The sequence below is a fragment of the Mastomys coucha genome, unplaced genomic scaffold, assembly GCF_008632895.1.
Source record: "Mastomys coucha isolate ucsf_1 unplaced genomic scaffold, UCSF_Mcou_1 pScaffold22, whole genome shotgun sequence".
Classification (NCBI taxonomy): domain Eukaryota; kingdom Metazoa; phylum Chordata; class Mammalia; order Rodentia; family Muridae; genus Mastomys; species Mastomys coucha.
Window position 1 is genome coordinate 70,767,216 of NW_022196905.1, and position 11,026 is coordinate 70,778,241.

Below are 11,026 nucleotides of genomic sequence, written 5' to 3' on the forward strand. Positions count from 1 at the left end.
AAAATCATTCGGCTGCCAGTGAGTAAGTGGGATCTAATGAAGAGACTGAAGACAGAAAGGCTAGCCAGAGGTGAGAATTCCTGTTCAGACTTGAGCTGAAGAGGACTCTAGACTGGGCTACTGTGGGTGTGAGGAAAATGTAGATTAAAATAATGTTTTGATTATCTGAGTATTTAAGGGAACTCTGAAGTTGCAGTGGCATGGTATATCAAGAGAGGCATGGTGGGAGCAGTGAGAGACAGAGCAGAAGTCTGTCAATAGGGCTTAGGATATGGCAAATGGGCATGCATGCAAAACTTATGTATGAATTTTGATAATGAACGGCTAGGACTAAACATTGAGTATTATACCAAAGAAGGAAAACATAACACTAGGAAATATTTGTAATACTCTCCAGAATTGCAATCTTGGGCAATCTTAACCTACAGAATATTTTTGTTTGATTTTTCACATGAACACAAAACACTATCCCAGAGAGGAATGGTGTATGTGTGTGCTCCCTGGACTCATGCATCCAATCTTGGTTTTTCCTCTAAGCATCTCCTTGAGCACCTGCATTTTGAGATTGGAAATATCAGATGTGGTTTCTATGACAATTGGTATACAATGGGACATGTCAGAGACCCCAGGGATACAAAATGATGCAGGGATACAGGATGATGCAGGGACTTCCTAAGATGGAGATGCCTCATGTGCCAGGGATCAGAGTTTCTAATGGAACAAGTAGCTCATGATGAGATCTTAGCACCTGGCATTGTGCTCCATGTTTTGCGTATGGCATCTCATCTCTTAAATATGATTGCCTTTGTATTCTTATCAAATAGTATAGTCAGTATTGAAAACAAATCCCCCTACCCTCTCAATCTCTGTAAAGGTTCTGTGGATGTCAGTTTCAAATGTCTTTCTCAGCTTTCTCTGTGAAGAAAGGGGAAAACGGTGCTCCATCACATTGGATCAGATCACAGAATTACTGTTATCTTTAACACTTTTAAGGTACCTTTAACTGTGAAGTAAAGTGTAAATTAGCAAGGAAAACATGTTTAGTGTCATGTGTAAGATGGGAGGTTTCTATAGTTCACATCTAGCTGTTTTTCAGTTTTGACTTGCAAGTGTTCTGATATTGATAGTGCTGACAAAACTTTTCTAAATGAGAAATAGCTAATAAGGTAAGGTACAAGTTCCTGCCACATTTTCCTGACTTCATACTGAGCATCATATAGTATTTCTCAATATTATGAATTAAGTAGTAAGCATATATCTTTTTTGCATTATATATATATGTAATAACTTGCATCATTTAAAAAATAATTGACTACCTTTCCTTGTGTTTTTGAATGTGGTTATGCCTGTGCACACATGCTTGCATCTCCATTTGTGTATGAGTTAGGGTCTATGTGTGGTGTGTGCATGTAGAAGTGAGAGGACAACCTTAGGCATCATTTCTCTCAGGCTCCATTCATCTTTCATTTATTGTTCTCGAGACTGAGGTTTTCACAAGTCTAGAGCTTGCACACTAATTTTTATTTGATAATCACACACAGGTGTAGATTATATTGCAATTATATTCCTCATTACCATCTTATTATTCTTTCATTCTTGTTGACTTCCTTCTTCTCTACGGTCCCTCTCCACTTCTACTCTGGTAACCTTTGTACTTTTATGTAGATCTTTTGCAGGCGTCCACAGCTGCCTAGTGCTAATGATTGAAATACCATCCTACATCCATAAGACAATGTTCCAATTGCTCTTCTCCACCTTCTGGCTGTCGTGATATTTCGCTCCTGTCTTTAATATCCCTGGGCCTTGGAAGGCCTGGTGTACATGTGTATTTTAGGGCTGGACATACAGCAATCATTTATTCTCACCACTTTGACCAGTTCTGAGACCACATGAACTATTGCTCACTGGAAACAGAAGCTTCTTTGACCAAATATGTGAATGGAAGCATAAATGTTTAGAATTCCATGTGGCCACATGTGCTAAATTGAAGCACCAATGCTAAAAATAATTTTTAATTGTTAGAGATTGTAATTACATTACCTACCCCTTCCTCTTATTTTCTTAAACCCTACCATGCCACCCCACATCTAACTTGTTCTCTTTCAAATTCATAGCATCTCTCTCTCTCTCTCTCTCTCTCTCTCTCTCTCTTTCTCTCTCTCTCTCTGCTATATATTTATCATCCATTTATTTATCCCTAATTAGAAAAGTATAACCAATTCAGTCTGTGTAACGCTACTTGTATGTACACATTTTCAGGGTTGACCACTTGACCACTTGGTATTAGTTACATAAATGGTGTTTTTTCTTGCATTTCTTAGTTGTATGTAGTTCTTTGTCTAGGGCTGAGGCCTCATGAGTTTTCCTTCTTGTATGTTTTCATATTTACTTATGCTGTCCTTGTTCAGATCATGTTTAAGTGAGACTTCATGAATGTAGCTTCTGATATTTCTAAGAGACACAATTTCACAGCAGACTTCCTGATTCTCTTTGATTCTCACAGTCCTTTTGCTCTTCTGTATTCAGCTCTGAGTCTGAGGTGCAGGAATTGTTTTGCAGATGTACCAGCTAGGACAGGGATATACAATTATGTAATTTGATTGATTGTGGTTTTCTTTTATTATTATTATTATCTTTATTTATGTTTCTTTCTTTATTATTATTAGATATTTAAAATGTTATCCCCTTTCCTGGTTTCCCCTCCTAAAAACCCCTTATTCCCTTCCCCCTCCCAACCTACCCACCAACCTGCCCACTCCTGCTTCCTGGACCTGGCATTCCCCTACACTGGGGCATAAAGCCTTCACAGTACCAAGGGCCTTGCCTCTCATTGATGACCAATAATGCCATCCTCTGGTATATATGCAGCTGGAGCCATTAGTCCCACCATGTGTACTCTTTGGTTGGTGGTTTAGTCCCTGGGAGCTCTGGGGATACTGGTTAGTTCATATTGTTGTTCCTCCTATGGGTTTGCAAACCCCTTCAGCTCCTTAGGTCCTTTCTCTAGCTCCTCCATTGGGGACCCTGTGATCAGTCCAATGGTTGGCTTCAAGCATCCACCTCTGTATTTATCAGGCATTGGTAGAGCCTCTTGGAGACAGCTACAACAAGCTTCTGTCAGTAAGCACTTATTGGTATCCACAGTAGTGTCTGGGTTTGGTGACTCTCTATGGGATGGATCCCAGGTTGGGCAGTCTCTGGATGGTCATTTCTTTAGTCTCTGCTCCACACTTTGTCTCTGTCACTCCTTTCATGGGTATTTTGTTCTCATTTATAAGAAGGACCAAGGTAGCCACACTTTGGTCTTCCTTCTTCTTGAGTTTCATGTGGTTTGTGAATTGTATCTTGGGTATTCCAAGCTTCTGGGCTAATATCCACTTATAAGTGAGTGCATACCATGTGTGTTCTTTTGTGATTGGGTTACTTCACTCAGAAAATGTGGTACATTTACACAATGGACTATTACTCAGCTATTAAAAACAATGAATTCATGAAATTCGTAGACAAATAGATGGAACTAGAAAAGATCATCCAGGTTGTGATTTTCTGTAAAGGTCTCTGTTGTAAAGAGGTTTCCTTGGTGAGAGGCAAGGATGTCACTTATATATAGGCATAAGGAAATATATTTAGAATGTATTTAGGGATTTTTCTAGTTTGGTAAACTAACACATCTGTCTTTTTTTTTTTTTAATGGGTTCTTTGGACTGAACTCAGATTCCCCGGTTTAAGGCAAGCACCTTATCGACTTTGCCATTTTCTCTGTTCCGGGACATTATTATTTTTGTACATTAATGATTTTACCTAAAGTATTATAAAGTACTTATTATTCTAGTTTTTAGAAGATAGGCTTTCACTATGTATACCAGCTGGCCTCAAATTCAGAGATCTGTGTGTTTCTACCTTTCAAGTGCTGGGATTAAAATAATGTGCCAATCATACCCAGCTCTCAATCTGTTTTTAAAGCTACCTTTGCATGGTTTGAAGATTTAGGTTGTGTGTAAATTATGTCAGCATTTAATTACTTGCTTGAGTTCCTATCACTGAAAAATACTGTTTTCATTATAAATAATTTGAAGCCTAAGTAGGCTTTGTGATGAGATAAGTCTGTAATCCCAGCTACTTGTCAGGTCACAGTGAGCAACTTTTTGAGCCTGTGTTTCCAAGTAAAATAATTAAAATGAGGACTGGAGATCTAGCTCATTTGTAGAGTACTTGCTTAGCAAGGATGATGTCCCAGGTTCAGGCGCACAAATAGAAAAAAATGTTTTAACACACATGTGGTATTGTAAATGTGGCTATGAAATAATGGCTGTAGAGCTCATAAGCTCCAGAAGGCTGAATCTGGTGCTATCATTTTGCTAGAAGAATCTAGTATCAAATTACCCAATTCTATCTCTGAACCCTGATTAGTGCAGGTCTCAGATATCACCAGGAAAGTTTCTGTGGAGTATATAGTGGCTAATACAGAAGCTCACTATTGGTCAAAGCAGAGAACAAGTATCCACGGAGTGCTTATCCTTAAGTGAGACATCTATGCATCTCCCATTTCACCCTTTATAAATAAAACAGGCATTAAGTTAAGAGAGAGGAGGGGGCATGGATCTGGGAGGAGTTAGAGGGCAAGTAGGTGATTAATATGATCAAAATACATTGTATGCATATATGACATTCTCAAAGAATCAATAAAAATATTTCATTTTTATAATAAATGATTTATATCAAAATAATATGGGCAAAATGTGTATAATTTGGGAGCACAGTGACATATTGTGACTTTGGGAAAAATGTTTCTTTAAGAAAATAAACAACACCAGAAAACAATTAAAAAATTATATAAAATGAATGAGTAAAATATTTATTGCCTACATGAAATGTTCTCATATTTGGTTAGCTGTCTGTAGAATTAGGCTGGGACCTGGTGTACGGCTAATGTGCAGGCAGAAGAAATTCTCATCCTCGAGCACACTGAAATGCCAGAAAGTGGGTTTTATATTTTCAGTTCATTCAGTGGCTATGGGTGCCTCGAAGTGCTTTTCAAATTGCATTCCACAGTTTTCAGAAGCATCTTTGAATGCAGCAGCTCTTTGAAATTAAGTGATTTTGACACTGAAGCTTCTGTAAAGCAGGCTGAGAATTTCTTAAGCCATAAATTGGAAACAGGCCTCTCTCTGTCAAAAACCCCTTTAAGAACTTTAGTGCCTAGAACCTTCACAGGGCCAAAGGCCTCTCCTCCCATTGGAGGCCTCTTGGCCATGCTCTGGTATACATATGCTGCTGGAACCATGAGTCCCACCATGTGTACTCTTTGGTTGATGGTTTAGTCCCTGGGAGCTCTGAGGGTACTAGTTAATTCAGAGAGGGAATAGGGGTTTGTTTTTGGTTTGGGTTTTTCTTTTTCTTTTCTTTTTCTTTTTTCTTTTGGGGGGAAACTGGGAAAGGAAATATATGACATGTAAATAAAGAAAATATCTTATAAAAATAAATAAAAAATTAAATTAAAAAAGAAGAATTCGAGTGCAATCCCTGAAAAGACATGGAGGAGTCTTTCAAGGAGAGCTCATTGGTGAAGAGTCTCGCAGCCCTGGGACCAGAGCACAAGGCAGATACTGTTCTCCAGGCTCTAGGTGACTGAGTCTGGCTCTCTTGGGTACTCGTTCTTCTCTAACATCTTGGAGATGTGTTATGACTCCTAATAAGGAGACTTTCAGCTATGCTTCACTCCTAACCTCTCTCCAGCATACACATTACTAAACCCAACTTCAAAATATTTCTGATGTAAAAGGGTGGAGGACATTGGGAGAACACAGTCCACAACTATGAAGGGATCATAGGAGTTCACACTGACTAAAGTAGCAATTATGAGACTGCATGGGTTTGTGCTAGGTCCTCTGGATATATGTCATGGTTGAAAGGTTGGTGTGTGTGTGTGTGTGTGTGTGTTTGTGTGTGTGTGTGTGTGGTGTGTGTGTGTGTTTGTTTCTCTGACTCTTGTCTGCTCTTTGGACCCCTTTCCTCCTATTAAGTTGCCTTGTCCAGCCTCAGTTAAAGGGTTTGTGCCTAGTCTTATTGTATCTAGGTGTGCCAAGTTCATTTGATATCTCTGGGAGTCCTCCTCTGTTCTGAAGGGAAAAGGGCTCCCCTCTGAGAGGAGAGGTGGGGAAGGAGCTACAAGTGAGGGGAAATCCATTTATTTAGTAGTATGTCAAGTGCTATAGAAAAATTATTTCAGATGAACTTTTGAGAAAACTGAATTTTTCCTTTCAAAGTGTTGGCAGAATATCCAAAAGTAAGGGACTGAGGTTCAAACTCTACCATATAGTAACTAATGTTAATGAGATATAGGAAATTCAATTATTTCTTATGGTTAAATAGATTATTCTCAAGGCCAGAACTTGAGGACAAGAATTTTGGAAAATATGAAAGCTGAAGAAAACAAGTCTTTAAAAAATAAGGTCAGAAGTGGGTTTCCTTATAGTAAACAAATTTAAAATTCTTATTCCCACTCTAAAATTTTAAAAATTACCCAAGAATGGATATGGAAATCATAATTAAAAAGTAATATCTATGGGTCACCAGTGTTGTATTAGCTTTTGAGTTTTCCTGATCTTCCAAAGTTTATGTGTTATCCAGTTTCTCTACCATTTACCAACTCCACTGTCCAAGACTTTTTACATGGCAGTCCAGTGAGTGCTTTTAAAGCACTTATGGTAAAGAGAGATGTGTCAGGAGCCAATAGTGCTTTCTATTTTCACAGAGGAGCAGAGCTCATTTCCTAGCACACATGTTGGGTAGTTTAAAATTGCCTGTGACTCTAGATCAAAGAGATCTCATGCTTTCTTCTTGCTTCTGCGGGCACACACATGAATGTGTGCACATTCTGTCTCTATCTCCATCTCTGCCTGTCTGTCTGCCTGTGTGTCTGTCTGTGTCTGTCTTCTCTCTCTCTCTCTCCCCACCTCCCTCTCTCTCTCTCTCACACACACACACACATACTTTTTTTTAAAGCCATTTTGTGTGTTGGAGATATAACTCAGTGATTATGAGTGCATACTGTACTTGAAGAGGACTTGTGTGTTCTCAGCATCCATATTGAGCAGCTCACAGCCACCTCTAACTCCAGCACTTGGGAATCTGACTTCCTCTTCTTTTCTCTAGTGTCTCTAGGGCCACCTACTCTCACAATCTCATGCCCCCAAAATTAAAAATAAAAGCAAACCTTTTAAATCAAACCCCAAAGTTGCTGCTCCTTCCAGACAGAATAAAGATAAAAACTAATGACTAAAGATAAAAAGAATGACTAACAGTTAACTATCAACCACCACTCTTGAAGATTGGCTTCAGTTTTCCCTTTCCTCTTGGAAATCATTGCTTCTCTATACAATGCCTTTTTATTTTTTAAGAACTTGAATATGAATCTTATGAGAAACATGTGTTCAGCAACATCTCTTCTGTCTTCTTGAAGATTTGGAAAGTGGTGGAAAAATACTTGCCCAAGTTATTTTAGGAATGGAAATCTCTGCTTTAATCTTTGTTGTTGCAAATGCTTTCTGATCATGGAAGGGACCTGAGTGAGATTTCTGCGTAGAGATACATAGAAGGCACTCAATATTGTACTCTGTGACAGGGAAACAGGGGAAGTCAAGAGCACTCATCATATGTATCAGGAGTTTAAAAATAGCAACTTATACCATATCCAATTCAGATGAATTTAAGGACATTTATCAGCTCGCACAATGAAAAGTCTATTTCCTCGGAGCAAACAAAGATGAGATGATTTTCACATGATGATCTTCTCTCCTCATGTCACTGTGTAACCATGTTTGTAGTGGCTTCATTTACCAAGAGCCCACTCCTTTTACTGTGTAACATTAGCGTCTCACCTGATCAGACTAAGCATGGCATTATTTGAACTTTGCTCTGAAGGGAGCTATGATGACTAACCTTCTGGGAGAAGGAAATCATCTAATGGCCATGGATGGATCACATTCTGCCCCAGAAAGAAGTGAACACAGCACACCAAACCATGTGGTCTGTGAATGAAGGCTGAGTGGGGGTGGGAGGTGCTGTTAGCAAAGTAGAAGGAGCCAATTTTGAGAAATCGGAAACAATAGCCATCTACTCTACATTTGGAGAGAAGAATGACATTTCACAGACTGATGACTTCTATTCATGAAATTATGTAATAAAGAGTAAAAGGATATTTTCTTTTAACTGCCTCTTCATATATACTTAAAATATACTACATTTTACAGCTCAACTTTTTATTAGATTTATTGATGACAATGCAACTATCAAACAACATGCATATTATATACTTGGGACAAAAATTTCAAATGTGTCTTCATAAGTCTCTTTGCACCTAACATGGAAAGACCAACTGAGATAATTTGAAACTTTTGAAGTGCATTGGGTGACTAGACAAAAAACTTACATTAAATTTGCCAGCCAAATTTTAAGAAATGTAGATGGAGCAGCAGAAATCAGGGAAGTGTAGGAGACAAAAGGAAATTACAATAGATGCTGAAGTTATGTAATCCATTATTTATCAATTTTATTTCATCTCAAGGATCTTACTAAAAATGTGTTTCATATTCAAAGAATGTTGTGACATTATTTCTGAATAGAAGCCTATAGCCAAAAAGGAAATCATACATTCTGCTGACAACTTATTTATTCTTTAAATTTTACTACTTCAAATAAAAATCTGCAACTGTCAGTGTTTCATCCAGTTTTATTTTTTTACCTTCCCTTTTCAGCTCTACAGAATACTGGATCAGGCTTCTATCTCCCTTGAGAATGAGATCTGTTTTGTAAACAATTGGTATGCACTGCTGACAGCTCAGACAGGTCTTGGAGATTCAGAACGAAGAAGGAATAGGAAATTATTGTTAAAATCTACATGGGTCCAGAAGTGTGAAATACATTTCATGACAATATTTTGTATTCTGTGTTGCTGTTCACTTGATCATCTTGGAAGGATTCATGTCTACACATGTATACGTGTGTTGTAATTGATAGAAAAGGTTACCACTCAAGTATACACTCAGAGTGTGTACTTTCTGTACAGTGTTGCCAAAATTCTATTTGGATAGAATTAAGCCTATGATTACATTGTCATTTAGGAACATTACGTCCTTGCACAAATGATATGGCTTGATGTTTTCTTCATTCAAAGAGCTGAGGCCTAGGGATATAGGTTTAGCTTGTTTTGTTTGAAGAGGCAGAAGGTGAAAGGGAAGGAGGAAGAGAGGGAGGGAAGAAGGGAGGGAAAGAGAGAAGGAAGTAGGGAGAGAAAGAAAGGGACAATTGTGTCAAATTTGAAATTAATTAAAAAATGATGGCCATGGAAGCAAAGATATCCACGTGGCTCTGAGTCCCTCTGAGTAAGTGGAAGGGTAAAAGGAAGAGGGAGATTTGCTTTTGAGGAAAGATCAAATATAATTGGCAGATGGTCAACTAATTTTAAAAAGAGAATAGCCATCTTGTAGATGTGAGAGTACACTTAACACAAGGTTCTGCTCTCCCCTTTTCCCCTGCTTGGGTTGGAGTCTTCACATGCCCCTCTGTACCTACTCCAGAGATGATCTCAGCCTTGACAAAGGTTAAAATTTTAAAGGTCTATTCTGCAGATTATTTTAAGCATCGTGTGCTGTACAGTTTCTATTGTGACTACTCAAATATGTTGTTGGACACAAAACTAGCCACATATATGAATGAACATTATGGTGCTCCAATAAATGAATAATCTTTATGCAGTTACATAGTATTTGATATTTACTTTTTTTTCAATAATTTAAAAGCATGAGACTCATTTTCAGCTTGAAGGCAAAACAAAAAGAGCCTTTAATCTGATTTGGCCTGGAGGCACATGGTTTGTTGACATATGGTACAAATTATAAGTAGCCTGTTCTAGGGGATATAAGTGTATAACATTTTCTTCTTTGATTCTTCTATTGGAGAGAATCTAAATACCCAAAGCTATGCCCTTCATTTTAAGATAAGTGGATTTTTCTGTAACTTTTGATAATTAACTAATTGGTTATTTGGTTACTTTCAGAGGGAATTTAGCTGATGTTAATTTCCTTCCTGGTTGTAGTTGAAGCATTTCTTTGTCTTTTAAAAAAAAAAGATCTGAAAGACCCAAGAAGAATTTGAAAGGTCCAGGAAGTAAATCATAGCTACAAGCCTAGGAAGCTCTGGAGTAACAGTAGTTACAATTGTCCTTCCGGAATGTAAATGAGCGGTAGCCATTCTTGAGAGAGGAGACTCTAGGAACAGTTAGTTACACTACCCTCAAATCCTGGCTCATGACTTCCTAGGAAAAGTCACATGACGCCTGGTTAGGGCTGAAGTCATTAAACGTGTAATTGGATGATCATTTAGTTTGGTTGGCTCTAAAGTTTGCGTGTAAGACATCATTTCAGGAGACGATTGGAAAGCTGGATGGATACCAGCAGCACAGCCGCTGAGCTGAATAGGTCATCCCTCAGGAAAAGGTGTCCTGGAGGACTGCCAGTATGAGGATAATCTGACTAGCGTTTACTCTAAGGGGTTTAATGCTTAGGTCAGAAAGTTGAAAGGAGAAGAAGATAAAAGAATGTACACCGGACACTTCTTTTCTTTGAAAAGCATCTTTTCCTATAGTAGCGTCTTTCCTATAGAGAAGAAGACCGGTATATAAAGTTCTGTACGAAGGGTAAGGGAAACATGGGACTTAGCATTCAGTTGCTGTGAAACACCCCTGAAAGGGATATAAATGGAGGAAAGTTTGACTTTTGGCTCATAGTTTCAGACGTTTTTCCATACGTGATTGTCCGACTCCATTGCCTTTAGGGTTGCAGTGAGGCAGAAACACTAGTGTGGGAAGATGAGATAGAGCAGAACTACTCACCTCGAGGTAGTCGGGAAGCAGATACACATACTGCTTGTAGGAGGAACGTCGGCATCCACCTCTACACAAATTTCAAAAAACGTAGGGGGGCCGCGCAGATGCAACAGGCATCTCTTGCAGGACAGATTGAAGAAT